Consider the following 20,938-nt stretch of genomic DNA (forward strand, 5'->3'; position numbering starts at 1 on the left):
ATAGTGCCTTCCCCAAACTGATGCCACAAGTTGGAAGCACAGAATTGTCTACAATGTCATTGTATGCAGCACCGTTAAGATTGTTTATCACTGGAATTAAGGGGCCTAGCCCGAACCATGAACAGCACCAGACCGTTATTCCTCCAACGAACTTTACAGTTGGCACTATGCATTCGGACAGTTAGCGTTCTCCTGGCAGACTTTTTACAAACTGACTTGTTGAAAAGGTGGCTTCCTATGAAGGTTCCACATTGAAGGTCACTGAGCTCTTCTGTAAGGCAATTCTTCTGCCAACGTTTGTCTATGGAGATTGCGTGGTTGCTTGCTCGATTTTATACACCTGTCAGCAAGGGAAATGTTGCGACAAACAAAAAGCATCCAATCAGTGGCAGTACTTTAGGGTGAAAACAGCTCGTTGATGAAACGTCAAAAGAGAATGTCAGGTATCATGCAAGCTGGACAATTGAGGAGTGGAAAACATCGCCTGGCCCAATGAATCTCGGTTCCTGTTGCGTCATGCTAATGGCAGAGTCAGGATTTGGTGGAAGCAACATCAGTCCACGGCCACATCCTGCCTGGTGTCAACGGTACAGGCTGGTGGAGGAGGTGGATTGATGTTTCCCTGGTACACGTTAAGTCCCTTGATACCAATTGAGCAATGTTTCCAAGCCCTGAAGAACTCAAGCTTTTCTGGAGGCAATGGGGGGGATCCAACCCAGTACTAGAGGGGTGTACCTAATAAACTGTATATGTCTTTTCATTTTTTTAACTGGTCTACCTTCAGGTGAGGCTTGTGTGAAAAGCAAAACAACCGCCATATTGTCTTTTGATATTAGTGTCTTTTGATTCTGGGGTCATATCAGTGTCTTTTGATGGTGGGGTCAAATCAGTGTCTTTTGAAGATTGTTTAGGGATTTTCACCCTCATTATTCCCAAAAGGTCTTAATGATGAAATGCCTATTTATGTTGTAAATGTGAACATGAATTAATGCAGCCACTTTAGTTTACTCATGTTTTATTCTTGTACGGAAACTTACTTGATAGGTCTATGTACTCTGTGCGATTTTAGTCTTGTTTGACACGTTATGTACACACTTTATTAGAATACTCATGAAACGCACATTGTTATTTTTGGGTAACACTTATTTTCTCTCATACTCCAACCCCATTGGATGCATTGAATGGATGTGGTTGGAGCAATATCAACATAGAGGTGCAGGTTGTGAACACTGAAAGCTCTGACAAGGCCGATACGTACAGCTTTAGAGCAGTGAGACTAGCATGAACAGTGTTCTTCATCTTATTCAAAAACCATGCACCTGCAACAAAGAGACGTGCGAGTGCCTTTTGAATCCTAGTCAGAGTACAATAAAAATGTGGGGTTTCCCTAGAGTTCTAAGGTCCGCAGTACTTTGAAGAACATTACGGTTCTTGGCACTGAAAATAGCCCCAGAAAGGTTTGTCCAAGAACCCCATAGAAGGTGGGGTTCATCAAGGAACCTCCTTAGCTGGAGGGGGGTTTGCAGGAACCTACCTGCCTAACAAACATTTCGATTTGAATGGACAGTAGCAGGCGCTTAACTGAAAGGGAAAGATCAAGGTGAGGTTTGTCCCTTGCATCAGCGGTCCCCAACCCCCGGGCCGTGGACCGGTACCGGTCTGTGGGTCATTTGGTACCGGGCCGCAGAGAAAGAATAAATAACTTACATTATTTCCGTTTTATTTATTATCTGAGTCTGAACAATGTTTTATAATGAAAAATGAACGCGAAGCACAGAAATAAGATGGTTATTCCGAGCGAGATCGCTGGCCAGAGTGTTTGAATTACAAGAGCCGCTGCAGAGATTTCTCTCAGGAAAAAAATCACCGCTGGCAGCACATTTCAGTGACGAGGAATGGGTTGCAAAACTCGCTTACTTGTGCGACATATTCAACCTGCTCAATGAACTCAATCGGTCACTTCAGGGGAAAATGACAACTGTTTTCAACTGTCTTCAAGTTGGCAGATAAAGTAGCTGCATTTAAAGCCAAACTGGATTCGTGGGGACGGCGCGTGAACAGAGGTATATTTGACATGTTTCAAACATTGGCGGGGATTTTGGAAGAGACTGAGCCCGAGCTGGTGCACGATCACCTGTCTTTGCTTTTAAAAGAGTTTGAGCGCTACTTCCCAACCACAAAAGACCCAGGAACTGCCAAGGAATGGATCCGCGACCCATTTGTCAACAAACCAGGTGATTCCAGCATGTCTATGCAAGAAGAATAACTGCTGGAGATCGCAAATGACAGCGGCCTTAAAAGTATGTTCGAGACAACTCTGCCGGTGTTCTGTATTAAAGTCACGGCAGAATAACCCTGAGATCGCCACAACAGCATTGAAAACCCTGTTGCCATTTCCGACATCCTATTTGCGTGAAGCGGGATATTCTGCAGTGACAGCAACCAAAACAAAATTACGGAGTAGACTGGACATAAGACATAAGCAACACACTTCGGGTGTCATTGTCTCCCATTACCCCTAGATGGGACTGTCTCGTTGCAGAGAAACAAGCTCAGGGCTCCCACTGATTTAGCGTTATGGTGAGTTGTATTTTTCATGCACTTTATTTTTGTGCTGTATCTTATTTTTAAGGCATGTTTAAACGTTACCATAGTGACCAGAGAGCGTTAGGGGGCAGAGAGGACGTTACTCATGTTATGTTGCGATGTTACGAGGACGCTACTAATAAAGTTGAATACGAGTACACAGTGGATTCACGTTTATTATAATTAAAAAATACCTGTTTTTATGCCGGTCGTATCATTTTAGTTTGTGTATTTAGCCGCCACACCTTAAAACCTGTTTGGGCTAGGGGGCAGTATTGAGAATTTTGGAAAAAATATGTGCCCATTTTTAACTGCCTCCTACACCAACTCAGAAGCTAGAATATGCATATTATTGTTCAGGTTTGGATAGAAAACACCCTAAAGTTTCTAAAACTGTTTGAATGGTGTCTGTGAGTATAACAGAACTCCTATGGCAGGCAAAAACCTGACAAGGTTTCATGCAGGAAGTGGCCTGTCTGACAAGGAGTCGTGCGTCTTGCATCTGTTTATTGAAAAGTAAGGATCTTAGCTGTAACGTGACAATTCCCAGGGCTCCAATAGGTTCTCAGAACCCGGGAAAAACATGAAGGATGACGAGTCAGCCTCAGGCTGAAACAGATTATCGCCTTTGGTAAGTGGCCGATCAGAGGACCATTGAATGAGGCGCATGCACGATTCGTCCCCGTGGAGAAATTTCATTCGGCTGTTTAGGCTCATTGCAGATTCCCGGTCGGAATATTATCGCTTTTCTACGAGATAAATGGCATAAAAATTGGTTTTAAACAGCGGTTGACATGCTTCGAAGTACGGTAATGGAATATTTAGACATTTTTTGTCACGCCATGCGCCATGCGCGAGACCGTGATGTAGCATTCTGATAGTGTCTAGAACTCACAAACAAAACGTCGCTGTTTGGATATAACGATGGATTATTTGGGACCAAACCTACATTTGTTATTGAAGTAGAAGTCCTGACAGTGTATTCTGACGAAGAACAAGAAAGGTAAGAACATTTGTCTTATAGGAAATGTGATTTTGGTGAAGGCTGAACTGGGTGGGTGTCTAAATAGCTAGCCCTGTGATGCCGGGCTATGTACTTAGATTATTGCAAAATGTGCTTCATCCGAAAAGCAATTTAAAAATCGGACATATCGAGTGCATGGAGTTCTGTATCTATAATTCTTAAAATAATTGTTATGCTTTTTGTGAACGTTTATCGTGAGTAATTTAGCAAACTGTTAGTAAATTCCCCGGATGTTTGCGGGGGGTATGTTTTTTCTGAACGTCACATGCTAATGTTAAAAGCTGGTTTTTGATATAAATATGAACTTGATTGAACAGACATGCATGTATTGTATAACATGTCCTAGGTGTGTCATCTGATGAAGAACATAAAAGGTTAGTGCTGCATTTAGCTGTGGTTTGGGTTTATGTGACATATGCTAGCTTGAAAAATGGGTGTCTGATTATTTCTGGCTGGGCACTCTGCTGACATAATCTAATGTTTTGCTTTCGTTGTAATGCCTTTTTGAAATCGGACAGTGGGGTTAGATTAACGAGATTCTTGTCTTTAAATAGCTGTAAAATAGTCATATGTTTGAGAAATCTAAGTAATAGTATTTCTAACGATTCAAAAATCGCGCCACTGGATTTCAGTGGCTGTTACGTAGGTGGGACGAGTTCGTCCCACATACCCTAGAGAGGTTAAAGGCCGGTCCGTGAAAATTTTGTCTGACATTAAACCGGTTTGTGGCCTAAAAAAGGTTGGGGACCGCTGCATTGCATGATCTAAATATTGTTCGATACCATCTATTCCTGTGTGTTCATTTTAGGAGAATGGACATAATTCAATGGATTATCATGAGGTAAGATAAGGTTAGCTGTATTGCGTGCAGAAGACTGAACTGCTCACTTGTGTGCAGGTATACAGACGAGGAATGTCAATTGCTATGCAGATCACATTTACCATCCTCCTTTAACTCAATGAAAACCACAAAGGACTCTACATTATGGACAAAGTATAAAAACTATTAGCAAAAGTTCTGTCACCACAAAAATAAAGGCATGAATTCTGTCGTGTGCTTGTTAATCTGTATAATAACAATGTTCAGACTTTGACCTCCCTACACCACTGAATATAACCGGAATCCTGTTCTGCTGTGCACGGTGAGCATTCTGGCTTTGGATAGAGAACAGCAACACCCCAGATACCAAATGTTGGACTTGCATGTCACCTCATAACTATATTTTCTCTTCAAGGATCACTTAACGGGTTCTCTGAACATGAAGGTTCCCCTAGCTGCAATTTGAAGAAACCCTAAAGGATACTCCAGGAACCTGCGCCTGAGTGGCACAGATGTCAAAGGCACTGCATCTCAGTGCAAGAGCAGTCACTACAGTACCTGGTTCATCTCCAGGCTGTAGCACATTCAGCCGTGATTCGGAGTCCTATAGGGCGGCGCACAATTGGCGTAGCGCCGTCCAGAGTAGGTTGTCATGGTAAACAAGGAAGTGGACTTGCCTAGGTGAATAAAAACCCTCTTTAGAGTGGTGAAAAAAGACAGGCATACCGCTTAATGACCTTCTCAGCTCTTTAACACTCAACTTATGAAACATTTATAATCAAAATAACTTCGTGACAGGTTATACATGTCTTTTCAACCGTCAGTATCCTAAACATTTTGCGGCATTTCACAGTTCCACATTTACATAAAGTTAAGTCCTGGTGGCGCAGTCAAGCACGGTACTTGCAACATTGTGGTTGTGGGTTTGAGTCCCACAGGGGACCAGTAAGAAAAAGTACTAACTACAACATATCATTCATGTTCAATAACTCATGAGACAAAATAGTGTACACATTTTATTGGCTGCAAGCAAATCCTCAACATTTGTGTACTGAAATCTCATTTAGCAGCAAAGTATTTGACGTTACTATGAAGTATTGAGGATGCAGACACTACGGAATAGCATTGCCGCTTTTAATGTATAGTCTGGCGAAGCGGCAGGAGTCTCAGGGAGCACACCGAGGGCAAGCTCCTTCCACATAAAGCATTGTTCCAGCGCTTTTGACCTGAAGACAAAACACAGAACCAAAATATTCAGCTGTACACAGACACACAACAGTAGGAAAGTCTACATAAGTCAATTGTTAAATGAACTGGGAATAAAGTTTAATTTGATGACTGGATCAATGAATGATACTGGGATTACTGTACCTCCAAAGTTGATATGAATACAAGTCTCTCCGGCACCAACATCGCCGGGCCTTCCTTTTGCCCAGTTCTGGTGATCAAAGTCGGAGCCATCGCTCCACAACCACCGCCTGTCCTGAGGGGGGAAAGTGGGGTTTCAGAATACAAACTAAATGTAGTCCTACGTCTACCACCTGAAACAACAAAACAGTTAAAGCTACCACTACTTCAAAACACTCCGACTGGGACTGTTGCTTGTGTAAAGAACAACGTGGAGCCAAATCCTCACATCTGCAATCATCCCAATGCATTTCAAAGACCATACACATGTTTACAAGAAGACTGTCCAGAATTGATCACAGTTATACTTACCTAGAACCGTTTCACATGTGTATAAAAGCCTCCTACTGAAGTTGACAGTTAAATGTAATTTAGTAGATTCTCTCATCTAGAATGACTTACAGGATCAATTAGGTTAAGGGCGTTGCTCAAGGGCACGTCAGATTTCACGGAGTGAGCTCTGGGATTCAAACTAGCAGCCTTGCCTTTATTGGCCCCATGGTCTTAACAGCTACTCTTAATATTTTGTATGGAACCCATATCAGTAGCTGTTAACAAGCAGCAGCTACTCTTCCTGGGGTCCACACAAAATAGCATTACACAACTGACAGAACTACAAAAAAGAATTACAGGTGCCTACATGCCACACCTCACGTTTATTTTTTGAATCCAGGTTTGCTCTTCACTTGAGCAATATGAGATGGAACGGAGTTCCTTGCAGTAATGGCTCTATATAACACTATGCTTAATGGTCCCACCTTAACAGAATAAAATCCTCCAATCCAGGTAGGAGGGAAACCAACAATCTTGACCAAGAGCTGTAGAAACTGATCTTCCTCTGAGCTGTGCACAGATGCCAGGTTTGCGCCCAGGTACTCCACAACGTTGGGTACAGACACCAGTTTATCACCAAGGGACACAGTGCCGCTAGAGAAGAAAGTATTTAACAAGGCAAGTCTGTTAAGAAAATTATCTACAATGACAGCCGAGCAGTAGATGGAACAAAGACATTTCATGTATTAGTCAGTGTTGCTGAGAATTTGTCTTCTGGACTCAACCAAATATTGACCACCACAACTAATTCCCTTTTAAAACATTCTCTTAAAGATATTAGTTTACCGCTGTCTTAAACCATGTCCTGTGGGTTCCAGTATACAGGAGGCTAGACTCCACATTAAATATGTATAGAAAATTCCCATCTTAAAGGGATGTTCAGTATTTCACATCAGTCATGTGTTACCATTTAAGAAAGTATTACCGTTAAGGTAAAGTCATAGAGCTAATTTCATCTACACTTCCTCTTCAAATTCACAGTAGAAGGTAAGGGTTATACCTCTGCTTCAGGCCAGCTCCTTGTAGTCTTTACAAACATTAAGCAGCGTGATCCATATTTTGTCCAACCGGAAGGACACAAGTCTTCTTCTAGAATTGAATCTGTACGGAGAAGTTACATGTGGCTTTAAACGCCAGTGTACAAATCACAGCTACAATATTATTTGTAGATCAGTCAGTCACCTATGCTACAAGAAAAATACAGAATGAGTCAAGAAGAGTGGACTCTTACTTGCATCTCCTAGAGCAAAGGCAGCACTGAGAATCAGAAGACTGGTCAACATGGTCATGGAGTCTCCTGAGAGAATAAAGAGTGAAGCCATCAAAACCAGATTCAACTCCACATACAGTAGATTAGAACAGGAATATGTCTGCTTTCCTAAATGCCAACCTATTCCCTAAGCAGGGCTGAGGAGAACATCTGGGCAGGTATTTCTCTCCACTCATACTGGAGTAATAGAGGCCTAGTTCACAAATGTAAAAATGCCCTGCAGCGTCGGCTATTGCCAAATCTGTCAGAATGCAGGCATTATGGTTGAACCATATACAATCCTGGTTCTTTTATTAGCCAACAAAAAATAAACACAGAAGACAAAAGGCAGGTAAGCCTTAGTGGCATGTAACACCAGTAGGTAGGGTGAAATGGCCATCAGGAAATGCAGTGATATGTTGTGATCTGGCTTTGCACATCCATGTTCTCTACTTTCAGTCTGGCCCAGCATGGTGGACATATTGTGTGGGGGGGGGGGGGGTAGCTAGACAGCTGAGCACAACATGGAATCCATGTTTGATTTTGGGGGGGGGGGGGGGGGGGGGGTGGGGGGGGGGGGGGGGGAGTAAACACGGCATGTCATAGTTTCTTGTTCACTGAGACGCAGCGCAAATGGCAACCAATCAGAACAGTCCACCGGATTATAGATGTAAGAGACATTCTGCTAGCAGGTACCATCATTGGACCATGTCTCATCTCATAAGCTGTAACAGTTCCCTTACAGTTAAATTAAAGGTCTAATACTGGGCTAGCAACACCATAACGCTACACAAGCTAGGATGAAGAGGATATTATGCCACAACACAGGAAATTAAAAACATATAACTGTTTCAAAAGCAGGAACTTACTTTAGCCAACCAACAACAAAACCAATAAAGGAACTGGGTCACCACAAATGCTGAACAAACCCAGGTAGAACAAGCTGCTTTTATATCATAAGAATGGAAGAGGAATTGGTGATTAGCAGAGTGAGTTCAGGTGTGGTGAGTTAGCAGGAGAAGGGCGTGTCCAGAGGGTAATTGAGAGTTTGTGGAATAAGCATTAGCCTTTAAAACAAGTGCACTACATTTGTCCAGGGCAACATATTCACTATGGGCTCTGGTCAAAAATAGTGCACTCCAAAGGGAATAGATGGCTATTTGGGATACATTCACATACAGTATTAGATGAACATATGTTGAAATCTCACTTTCTGAAATATTGCCTGTGAGTTGAGTTCTAACTCTCCCTTTGGCTGAGATTGAGTCCTATGTCTCCCTCCTCTCCTTTTTAAGGAAGTTATTACGTCCAGTTGTTTTTATCGACACAAGACAGTTCAACGGAATCTCACTGTAGCAGGCAATTGTCACATATTTTTTCTATGCAAACTTTCTAAATGTCGACAAAATGTTTAAAGCTGAAGGTCTGGAGGAGGGAGAGTGAAAGTAGGACCAGGGTTTGTGTTGTTAGGAGAGGAGGAGGGGAGAGAGGTATGGGAGAGGGGAGAGGGGAGGAGAGGAGGAGGGAAGAGAGGTATGGGAGATGGGAGAGGGGAGGAGAGGAGGAGGGAAGAGAGGTATGGGAGAGGGGAGAGGGGAGGAGAGGAGGAGGGAAGAGAGGTATGGGAGAGGGGAGAGGGGAGGAGAGGAGGAGGGAAGAGAGGTATGGGAGAGGGGAGAGGGGAGGAGAGGAGGAGGGGAGAGAGGTATGGGAGAGGGGAGAGGGGAGGAGAGGAGGAGGGAAGAGAGGTATGGGAGAGGGGAGAGGGGAGGAGAGGAGGAGGGAAGAGAGGTATATGAAAGAGGAGAGGTTAGGTGAGGAGATAAGAGGAGGAAAGATGACCGGTCAAGGTGTTAAAGGGATATTGTGAGATTTTGGCAATTTAGCCCTCTTTCTTTAGTTTGAAGGAAGTTTTTTTAATTAACTACTGTAGCTTCAGCACAATTGCTAACTATGAGAGCAGATCCCTAAGACTTCTAGTCATTGCGCTGACGCTAGTTAGCGATCGATGGAAAAACTACCTTCAAAGTCCTTCAAATTGCATACAGAGACAAAATCTGACTCTGGTGTGGTGGCTAATTTCTGCATTACCAAATGAGGAGAGTTACAAACACACCAGTCTGAGTTTAAACTACATCTTTAATAATTAAGATACTTTTCCAAAAGCACTTGACCTTCAATAATGCACTCTCTCGAATGAACCATTGAAAAAGGGAGGTTCCAACACAATGGCTACTGAGATATTTTATAGGAAATATCCACCCTCCTTTGACATGACAAACCACAGATCTTAGGAACAGTTCAGTTAAGTTTTGTATGAAAAGATATATATAAAACACAGCAGACAGCAACTGCTATCTCAACAGTGTTCATTATATAGACCGGTGTCTGGTCTCCCTAGAACTGTCCCTCCCTGGTACGGTATTGAACAAAACCATTAGCTCATGTCCTCTGGAATGCTTTTTAGGCGTTCTTATCAAAATACACCATAAATCTCCTCTGTCAGTGCTATCACATAGAGGCCCATCCTCAGTAAAACACCTCTTGTTCCCACTCCTGGACAAGCTCACTGAGGGGAGTAACTTGCGCACAGACATTGTGGAGACAAATAATTGGTTCCCCATTAATCACGCCATCCCTCCCCATGGTTTAAGAATAGGTAAAGACACATTCACATATGAAGACAATGTTTCATTCTGTCCTCCTCTCTTGCTGATATTCTGCATAGCAACAGAGACATGTAAAAAACAAGTCTGACCTCTCCCCTCTGTTGGCCCCAAATGACTGAGCCCCAAATGACTGAGCCCCAGCCAAGGGTTACGTGCAACTGAAAGACACCAGAGTCCAAAGGACACTCTCTAATGACAAGTATCTCACATAAGCATATTATACTAATAAAACATCTTCATTATCTATGTTACCCAACTAATTCTGATTCATCCACCACACTGGGTAAGAAGAAAAAGGTTTTAATTGCCAAAATATTGCACTATCCCTTTAAGGAGGAAATAACACTGGTTCCAATCCAAGTGCCATTTATCAAACTCCAGGCAGTGCTATGGTCAGATGACATGAAAATAGAGCTCTTTAGTTATGAACATCAGTGGTGGTTTTGGTGTGGAAAAACAGAAGCATTTGCAGAGAAGTACCTCATACCTACAGTAAAATTTGGTTCTGCATCTTTAACGTTTATGAAGATATTTTGCTACCACTGGTTCTGTGACGCATTTTGAGGTCAACGGCATCATAAACTTGACCAAGTACCAGGACATTATAGCCCAAAAAAAACGAGTTCTCTCTGTTAGAATGCTGACATTGACCGCAAGTGAATCTTCTAGCAAGACAATAGCCCCAAGCACACATCAAAATCCCCAATTAAATGGATAAATTACCTTATTGTTGCAATATCCTGCTTCTTTTATTTTTACTCATCTATCAATAGGTGCCCTTCGTTGCAAGGCATTGGAAAACTCCCTGTTCTTTGCGGTTGAATCTGTGTATGAAATGCATTGCTCCACTGAGGGATCTTACAGATAATTATATGTGTGGGGTGCAGAGATGAGGTAGTCATTCAAAAATCATGTCAAACATTATTATTGAACACAGAGTGAGTCCATGCAAGTTATAATGTGACTATATAAGAAAACCTTTACTCCTGAACTTGTTTTGGTTTGCCGTAACAAAGAGGTTTAATACTTTTCAGCTTTTCATTTTGCTTTTATTATCAAGCTGCATTTTTATAGTGAAAATTATTTTCCCCAAATGAGAAACTCACGCGCTGCAAATGTATTCCAGTTAGGCTCTACACCCATTATAAAGTGGATTAATGTGTTTCATTTTTAAGAAGTTATTTGGCCACTTTAGTAGTGACACAAACCTTATCAAAACATATCGGGCGGCAGGGTAGCCTAGTGGTTAGAGCATTGGACTAGTTGCAAGATCGAATCCACGAGCTGACAAGGTACAAATCTGTTGTTCTCCCCCTGAACAAGGCAGTTAACCCACTGTTCCTAGGCGGTCATTGAAAATAAGAATTTGTTCTTAACTGACTTGCCTAGTTAAATTAAAGTAAAATAAAAACATTAAATTACACTTTGATTTGAAAAAGTAGCCAAAAAAAAGTTATGTGCTGTTTCTTGAATTACACTGGACATAAGTGATAATATATCATTCACAGTTTATAGGGTAATATTGTCACCCATCAGACTATTCTTGATTTAATCTTGTAAAGATACTAAATGTATGAAATTTGTTTTGATTTACAATGGACAATTGTAATACACCTGTCTCGAATCAGGGGCCATAATGTATTATTCCTGCCCAGGTGAATTTAGAATTTGGCTAGATGGGAGCAGTGTATGTGCAAAGTTTTACGCTGATCCAATGAACCATTTAATTTCTGTTGAAAATGTTGCATCAACAAATGTGTTTATTAATGAAGATTATCTGACTTAGGACTCTAGGCGCAATTTATATATTGGCTACTAGATGGCAAGTTTTACATTTCTATTCAAAATGTTGTTTCAAGTCTGCTCGAATGTGCCTAATTGATCAATATATACATTTTCAAATAGATAACTGTACACTCTCCTCAAACAATAGCATGGCATTTTTTCACTGTAATAGCTACTGTAAATTGGACAGTGCAGTTTGATGAACAAGAAGTTAAGTTATCTGACCAAATAAGACATGTCTATGTCCTGGGAAATGTTCTTGTTACTTACAACCTCATGCTAATCACATAAGACTACGTTAGCTCAACCGCCCCGCATGGGGGACACCGATCCCGAGGTTAACTAAAATTGGATAATTTAGTATGTGTGTGTGTGTGTGTGTGTGTGTGTGTGTGTGTGTGTGTGTGTGTGTGTGTGCTTGCACTCGTGCTTTTGTGTGATCCTAGACCCATCAAAACCTCACCACTATTCCACCACTTGGCCCAATCTGATCCTACAGCAGGCCAGAAGCCTGTGAGAACGGGACACTATCGTTCATCACACCTTGTAACTATTCTGCTGTAAAATTTCGTAACCCAAGGAGTTCTCTGCAGCTACCACCACAACATCTATTTTCTGTGATTTATGTTCCATTTCTGTGGTACAGTTGATCACCATGGCTATGAATGCTAAGAAACCAGCCTTACTGAAACACATGTTATTCCTATCACTCTCTATTGGGAACGGCATACTCACAGGGAGCCTCTCTGGATCCCTCGAAACTGGACCCATCTTCCTCTACTACTCTCTTCACTGCCTATGAAGATTCCTTCATAGAAAGTGAAAGTCACCCAGTAAAATATTACTTGAGAAAAGTATTCGGTTGTAAATATACTAAAGTATCAAAAATAAAGGTATAAATCATTTCAAATTCCTTATACTATTTCTTATATAAATTCCTTATACTAAGCAAACCAGACGGCACCATTTTCTTGTTGTTTTTAATTTAATTACTGATAGCCAGTGTCACAGTCCAACACTCAGACATCATTTACAAAGAAAGCGTTTGTGTTTAGGGAGTCTGCCAGATCAGAGGCAGCAGGGATGACCAGGGATGTTCTCTTTTAAGTGTGTGAATTGGACAATTTTTCTGTTCTACTAATCATTCAAAATGTAATGAGTACATTTGGGTGTCAGGGAAAATGTACGGAGTAAAAAGTACATTATTTTCTTTAGGAATGTAGTGAAGTTGTCAAAACATAAATAGTAAAGTAAAGATACCCCAAAAAACCGAATTAGTATTTATTTGAAGTATTTTTACTTAAGTACTTTACACCACTGTCTTCTGGCGGACATCGGGATCTCTCGTTGGGTTAATGAGGCAACTAGTCACACCTGTGACAGATCCTTTAAAAGGAGAGGTAGAAGATGTAGACCATAACTCACAGACAACAAAGAGAAGACCAGTGAATCCCTTGGAAGAGTGCAGAAGGTGAGATTGTATCATTATTTAATAGACTACCTGCATCTCAAATGGCACAGGTCAATGTAGTGCACTAAATAGGGTGCCATTTTGTGGAGTGACCCCACCCCCCTTGCATTTAATCACATAGACTAATAGTTACCTTTGCAGTAAATGGGTAGTCTCTGACAATATCTATAATGCTTCCCATTCCCTATGTAGCACATTGTAGGCCCTCATCAAAGGTAGTTCACTACATAAGGAATGAGGAGCCATTTGGGAAGATGCATATTCCTGTGTGCCAGGCTAATCCATTGTATGTGGTTGAAGAAATGATACCTGAGTTTTGGCAGAAGACTAGTAGCACTGTGTTGCCCATACTTGGTTCTTGGGGTCCTCAGTACTAGGTTTAGAAAATGCTGCTTTGGCAGATGAGTAAGTTCTGTACCTAACAGTGGGTTTCCTTAACCTCTCCTCTAGTACCCACAGCCGTACCAGATTATTTAAAATGCTCAACTAATCTCACTCTTGTTCTCTCTCTCAGGAGACGATCACCATGGCGACATTTACCATCATTCTGCTTGTCAGCACAGCTTTTGCTCTGGGAGGTAAGAGTGACAAACCTCACACCTACTCACCACATTTTAATAAAAACCTTATTTGGTGTTGCTCTGTCCTACTTTACACACATGTAGGTATTAATACGCAGGTGTGAATTGGACATGTGTTTCTATTCATAACCGGTTCTCCATGGGTCAGCCATTATCAACCTTGACACTGGAGAAATGAAGGTTGTGCCTTGCTGAATGGCACATAGACGGATATATCAGCTCACTGATTTGAACTACCGTAATTTCCGGACTATAAGCCGCAACTGTTTTTCCCAGGCTTTGAGCCTTGCGGCTTAAACAATGACGTGGCGAATATATGGATTTTTCCAGCTTTCAAGTTTTAAAAAAAAAACACATTCTGTGACGTGCTCAGTTTTTTTTTTTTACTGCATGAAGCTTTCATTAGACCAACGAAATTGCCGACCGGGTTAAGGTCAAACAACTTTTTGGTTTACTGTTTAGATTAAATCGAGCGCTCTCGAACTTCCCATCATTCTGATCACGGTAGTCATTTTATCACCCTCATCATGGCAAAGGCGCGGAGAAATGCATATGATGCAGCTTTCAAGTTGAAGTCAATTGATCTGGCTGTTGGAAAAGGAAATGGAGCTGCTGCACGGGAGCGTGGTCTTGAGTCGATGATAAGACGTTGGAATCGGCAGCGTGAGGTATTGACTCGGTGCAAAAAGACAACTAAAGCTTACTTATAATTTTTTGTTACAAGCTGTGTTTCGTTAAAGCCTGTGTAAAGTTAATTTGTTTCAATGTACCTGTGGCTTATAGACATGTGCGGCTTATTTATGTTCAAAATAATATATTTTTTAAAATTCAGTGGGTGCGGCTTATATTCAGGTGCGCTTAATAGTCCGGAAATTACGGTACTGGCCCAACTCTCTAACCGCTAGGCTACCTGCCACTCCTCTAGTTCCAGAGATGTATTTTGGTGTCTAGATGCTGGACTGAGTGAGGTATTCTGATATGAATGGTTTGATCATTCAACTGGAATTACGATCGGTTTGTCTAGCAACTATCAGGAAATAACACTGATACAATTTCCAGTCTTAGTTTCATCAGCTGTTATACGGGAAACAGAATTTTGACTGCACAGGGCTTTTAAACAAGTAGCAGAATTTCAATATTTAGACATTTACATTTTACATTTAAGTCATTTAGCAGAGCTCTTATCCAGAGCGACTTACAAATTGGTGCATTCACCTTATGATCTCCAGTGGAACAACCACTTTACAATAGTGCATCTAAATCTTTAGGGGGGGGGGGTTACCTAGGTTGCATCTGAAACGGAACCCTATTCCGTATAAACTACTTCTGACCAGGGCCCATATGGGACACAACCCAAGATTCCAGACATGTATATTCTGTCCATAAATTTTCCTGCAATGTTATGTCCACATTACAATGTATGTTACCTGTGTCCAGATGCTATGATACGACCCTGTGAGGATGCTAGAGATGCCGCTATACATGGCCCAATTGGAGCCTACATCCCCACGTGTGACGACAATGGACAATACACCCCTAAGCAATGTTCGGGTTCTACAGGTTAACACGGACGCACATACACACACTAAAATCGAATGTGATAATTCAATGTGTATATATTGTATATGCAACATGTCTTTCTGGTAGGTTACTGTTGGTGTGTGACCAGCTACGGACAGAAGATCCAGGGTACCGAGACTCCACCAGGCACTGCTATCAACTGCTAGCAACTGTTTCACCAAGGTGTGTGTTTATATATCATTCACTAAATGTTATTACTTTGCAGCTGGTTCTTGATGGTTTTTTTTGTCTAATTGTAGATGAAAGGCGTTGGAACTAAAGATGTAGAAGACTGACAGTAGTCTTTACTGTTCTACAGGAACTGATTCACATTCCATACAAATAAATACATGAAGGAATCCAGAGATTAACCTGTTGATTTACTTACTTTATTGTTGGTGTGATATGCTGAACAATTTATCTGAATTAGTCCATTTCTGGGAAATGGAGGAAGGGGTAGGACTGTTATGGTGACTGTATTACCACCACACCGGTGGTTACAGGACATGAAGGCAGTCAAATTCCACGTGACCATGTAGGAATTAGGCTACTCCAAGCTCTGATGCTGGTGATGGTCGTTAGTAGTCTACCACACTTGCTAACTGCCTGGTACTCAACACTCTATTGTCCCTCTAATCACTCTGACATCAATGCAAATGGCATTTGAAAATCGAAATTACTTAATGAGCTCATGTTGCGCAACATTTCTATAACCTATGCAATTGCGTGAGACCAGCATGATGGCTTCTTTGAAAAACAGGAGAATCCCATCAGCTTTCTATATGCTAGCACTACAATATCTACAGTACCAGTGATGCATTTGAACAGGTCACAGTTGTGTTTTAAAAATATATATTTAACCAGGTAGGCTAGTTGAGAACAAGTTCTCATTTGATAAAGCAAATGTTCAACACAGAGTTACACATGGAACAAATATACAGTAGAGAAAGTCTATATACAGTGTATGCAATCAGGTGAGGTAAGGCAATAAATACGCCATAGTGGCAAAGTAATTACATTATAGCAATTAAACACGAGCTATAGCTGTGCAAGTAGAGATACTGGGGTGCAAAGGGGCTAAATAAATACAGTATGGGCTATGTGCAGTGAGCTGCTCTGACAACGGGTTTGCTTAAAGTTAGTGAGGGAGATATGAGGCTTCAGTGATTCTTGGAGTTTGGAAAGGCGGCCAAACGAGGAATTCGCTTTGGGGGTGACCAATGAAATATACCTGCTGGAGTGCGTGCTACAGGTGGGTGCTGCTATGGTGACCAGTGAGCCGAGTTAAGGCGGGCTTTACCTAGCAAAGACTTGCAGATGACATGGAGCCAGTGGGTTTGGCGACGCGTATGAAGCGAGGGCCATCCAACGAGAGCATACAGGTCGCAGTATATGGGGCTTTGGTGACAAAACGGATAGCACTGTGATAGACTACATCCAATTCTGGTCGCAATTGTAAATGAGAACTTGTGAAATAAAATATATGTTTTCTACATTGTAGAATAATAGTTATGACATAACACGTATGGAATCATGTATTAACCTGTTACATCTAGGGGGCAGTAATTTCACGGCTGGATAAAAAACGTACCCGATTTAATCTGATTATTAGTCCTGCCCAGAAACTGGAATATGCATATAATTATTAGCTTTGGAGAGAAAACACTCCAAAGTTTCTGAAACTGTTTGAATGGTGTCTGTGAGTATAACAGAACTCCTATGGCAGGCAAAAACCTGAGATGCTTCTGTTCAGGAAGTACCCTGTCTGAACATTTCTTGCCCTTCTTGATTCTCTCTATCGTTTACAAAGGATCTCTGCTCTTACGTGACACTTCTCACGTCAACAATGGAGTCTCACAGCCCGGGAAAAACAGGAATGATGTCATTCAAAGCCCTGGCTGAAGCACACGAGAGCAAAAGCTGAGTGGTCAGTCAATGGACTAAGCCTTAGGCGCGTGACACGCCCCGCCCCCGGCTTTTGGTTTTTTTCCTCAGTTTACAGACAGGCAGATTCCCGGTCGGAATATTATCGCTTCTCTACGAGATAAATTGCATAAATATTGGTTTTAAACAGCGGTTGACATGCTTCGAAGTACGGTAATGGAATATTTCGAAATTTTTTGTCATATTTTGCGTCATGCTCGTGGCCGAGATTTAGCGTTGGGATAGTGTCTAGAACGCACGAACAAAACGTCGCTGTTTGGATATAACGATGGATTATTTGGGACCAAACCTACATTGTTATTGAAGTAGAAGTCCTGGCAGTGTATTCTGATGAAGAACAAGCAAGGTAAGAACATTTTCTTATAGGAAATGTGATTTTGGTGAAGGCTACACTGGGTGGGTGTCTAAATAGCTAGCCCTGTAACGCCGGGCTATGTACTTACATTATTGCAAAATGTGCTTCATCCGAAAAGCTATTTTAAAATCGGACATATCGAGTGCATAGAGGAGTTCTGTATCTATAATTCTTAAAATAATTGTTATGCTTTTTGTGAACGTTTATCGTGAGTAATTTAGTAAAATCACCGGAAGTGTTCGGTGGGAATGCTAGTTCTGAACGTCACATGCTAATGTAAAAAGCTGGTTTTTGATATAAATATGAACTTGATTGAACAGACATGCATGTATTGTATAACACAATGTCCTAGGTGTGTCATCTGATGAAGATCATCAAAGGTTAGTGCTGCATTTAGATATGGTTTGGGTTTATGTGACATGATATGCTAGCTTGAAAAATGGCTGTGTGATTATTCCTGGCTGGGTACTCTGCTGACATAATCTAATGTTTTGCTTTCGCTGTAAAGCCTTTTTGAAATCGGACAGTTTGGTTAGATAAAGGAGAGTCTTGTCTTTAAATAGCTGTAACATAGTCATATGTTTGAAAAGTGTACGTTTTCGGATTTAGAGGAGTTTGAATTTCGCGCCCCGCCCATCATTGGATATTGGAGCAGACGTTCCGCTAGCGGAACGTGTAGATGTAAGAAGTTAAACAAAAAATATATTTGAGATTATTCAAAGTAGCCACCCTTTCCCTTGACAGCTTTGCACACTTGTGGCATTCTCTCAAACAGCTTCACGTGGAATGCTTTTCCAACAGTCTTGAAGGAGTTTCCAAATGTTGAGTACTTGTTGGCTGCTTTTCCTTGACTCTGCAGTCCAACTCATCCCAAACCATCTCAATTGGGTTGAGGTCGGGTGATTGTGGAGGCCAGGTCATCTGATGCAGCACTCCATCACTCTCCTTCTTGGTCAAATAGCCCTTACACAGCTTGAAGCACTATCAGCACTAACAAGGCAGGTCGACAGCCTTTCGTTCTGTCGCACCTGGACTACTGTTCAGTCGTGTGGTCAGGTGCCACAAAGAGGGACTTAGGAAAATTGCAATTGGCTCAGAACAGGGCAGCACGGTTGGCACTTGGATATCCAAAGAGCTAACATTAATAAAGTACATGTCAATCTCTCCTGGCTCAAGGTGGAGGAGAGATTGACTTCATCACTACTTGTATTTGTGAGAGGTGTTGAATGCACCAATCTGTCTGAACTACTGGCACAGAGCTCAGACACCTATACATAATATATATACACTGCTCAAAAAATACAGGGAACACTTAAACAACACAATGTAACTCCAAGTCAATCACACTTCTGTGAAATCAAACTGTCCACTTACGAAGCAACAGTGATTGACAATAAATTTCACATGCTGTTGTGCAAATGGAATAGACAACAGGTGGAAATTATAGGCAAATAGCAAGACACCCCCAATAAAGGAGTGGTTCTGCAGGTGGGGACCACAGACCACTTCTCAGTTCCTATGCTTCCTGGCTGATGTTTTGGTCACTTTTGAATGCTGGCGGTGCTTTCACTCTAGTGGTAGCATGAGACGGAGTCTACAACCCACACAAGTGGCTCAGGTAGTGCAGCTCATTCAGGATGGCACATCAATGTGAGCTGTGGCAAGAAGGTTTGCTGTGTCTATCAGCGTAGTGTCCAGAGCATGGAGGCGCTACCAGGAGACAGGCCAGTACATCAGGAGACGTGGAGGAGGCCATAGGAGGGCAACAACCCAGCAGCAGGACCGCTACCTCCGCCTTTGTGCAAGGAGGAGCAGGAGAAGCACTGCCAGAGCCCTGCAAAATGAACTCCAGCAGGCCACAAATGTGCATGTGTCTGCTCAAACGGTCAGAAACAGACTCCATGAGGGTAGTATGAGGGCCCGACGTCCACAGGTGGGGTTGTGCTTACAGCCCAACACCGTGCAGGACGTTTGGCATTTGCCAGAGAACACCAAGATTGGCAAATTCGCCACTGGCGCCCTGTGCTCTTCACAGATGAAAGCAGGTTCACACTGAGCAGGTGACAGACGTGACAGAGTCTGGAGACGCCGTGGAGAACGTTCTGCTGCTTGCAACATCCTCCAGCATGACCGGTTTGGTGGTGGGTCAGTCATGGTGTGGGGTGGCATTTCTTTGGGGGGCCGCACAGCCCTCCATGTGCTCGCCAGAGGTAGCCTGACTGCCATTAGGTACCGAGATGAGATCCTCAGACCCCTTGTGAGACCATATGCTGGTGCGGTTGGCCCTGGGTTCCTCCTAATGCAAGACAATGCTAGATCTCATGTGGCTGGAGTGTGTCAGCAGTTCCTGCAAGAGGAAGGCATTGATGCTATGGACTGGCCCGCCCGTTCCCCAGACCTGAATCCAATTGAGCACATCTGGGACATCATGTCTCGCTCCATCCACCAATGCCACGTTGCACCACAGACTGTCCAGGAGTTGGCGGATGCTTTAGTCCAGGTCTGGGAGGAGATCCCTCAGGAGACCATCCGCCACCTCATCAGGAGCATGCCCAGGCATTGTAGGGAGGTCATACAGGCACGTGGAGGCCACACAAACTACTGAGCCTCATTTTGACTTGTTTTAAGGACATTACATCAAAGTTGGATCAGCCTGTAGTGTGGTTTTCCACTTTAATTTTGAGTGTGACTCCAAATCCAGACCTCCATGGGTTGATAAATTGGATTTCCATTGATTATTTTTGTGTGATTTTGTTGTCAGCACATTCAACTATGTAAAGAAAAAAGTATTTAATAAGATTATTTCTTTCATTCAGATCTAGGATGTGTGGTTTAAGTGTTCCCTTTATTTTTTTGAGCAGTATATATATACATACCCCACAAGACATGGTACAAGAAGTCTCTTCACATTCCCCATGTCCAGAACAGACAATGGGAGGCGCACAGTACTACATAGAGCCATGACGACATGGAAATCTATTCCACATCAAGAAACTCATGCCAGCAGTAGAATTGTATTTAAAAAACAGATAAAAATACACCCTAAAGAACAGTGGAGACTGAAGTAACATAAACATGGACACATGTATACAAACACACGATAACATACACACTACACCCATGTACACTTGCTTGGATTTTGTGATATAGATAT

General features: G+C 42.2%; 3 long non-coding RNA genes across 4 annotated transcripts; 2 read left to right on the plus strand and 1 right to left on the minus strand.

The window, feature by feature from the left end:
* Nucleotides 1-5,433: 5,433 nt before the first annotated feature.
* Nucleotides 5,434-8,366, minus strand: LOC115194881 (uncharacterized). 2 transcript variants are annotated; one of them, XR_003878530.1, is made up of 6 exons: nucleotides 8,289-8,366; nucleotides 7,402-7,467; nucleotides 7,171-7,271; nucleotides 6,596-6,764; nucleotides 5,802-5,913; nucleotides 5,434-5,656 (listed from the first exon to the last, which is right to left on the minus strand). It is a non-coding gene; the product is annotated as an uncharacterized LOC115194881 (long non-coding RNA). The 2 variants fall into 2 exon arrangements; XR_003878531.1 differs by lacking the exon at nucleotides 8,289-8,366 and adding an exon at nucleotides 7,561-7,588.
* A 4,927-nt stretch (nucleotides 8,367-13,293) lies between these two features.
* On the plus strand, nucleotides 13,294-15,471 carry LOC115194888 (uncharacterized). Its single transcript, XR_003878541.1, has 3 exons — nucleotides 13,294-13,344; nucleotides 13,859-13,922; nucleotides 15,363-15,471. It is a non-coding gene; the product is annotated as an uncharacterized LOC115194888 (long non-coding RNA).
* A 105-nt stretch (nucleotides 15,472-15,576) lies between these two features.
* LOC115194890 (uncharacterized) lies at nucleotides 15,577-15,852 on the plus strand. The gene is made up of 2 exons (XR_003878543.1): nucleotides 15,577-15,668; nucleotides 15,746-15,852. It is a non-coding gene; the product is annotated as an uncharacterized LOC115194890 (long non-coding RNA).
* Nucleotides 15,853-20,938: the final 5,086 nt, after the last annotated feature.

Source organism: Salmo trutta, chromosome 5, assembly GCF_901001165.1.
Source record: "Salmo trutta chromosome 5, fSalTru1.1, whole genome shotgun sequence".
In the NCBI taxonomy this organism is placed as follows: domain Eukaryota; kingdom Metazoa; phylum Chordata; class Actinopteri; order Salmoniformes; family Salmonidae; genus Salmo; species Salmo trutta.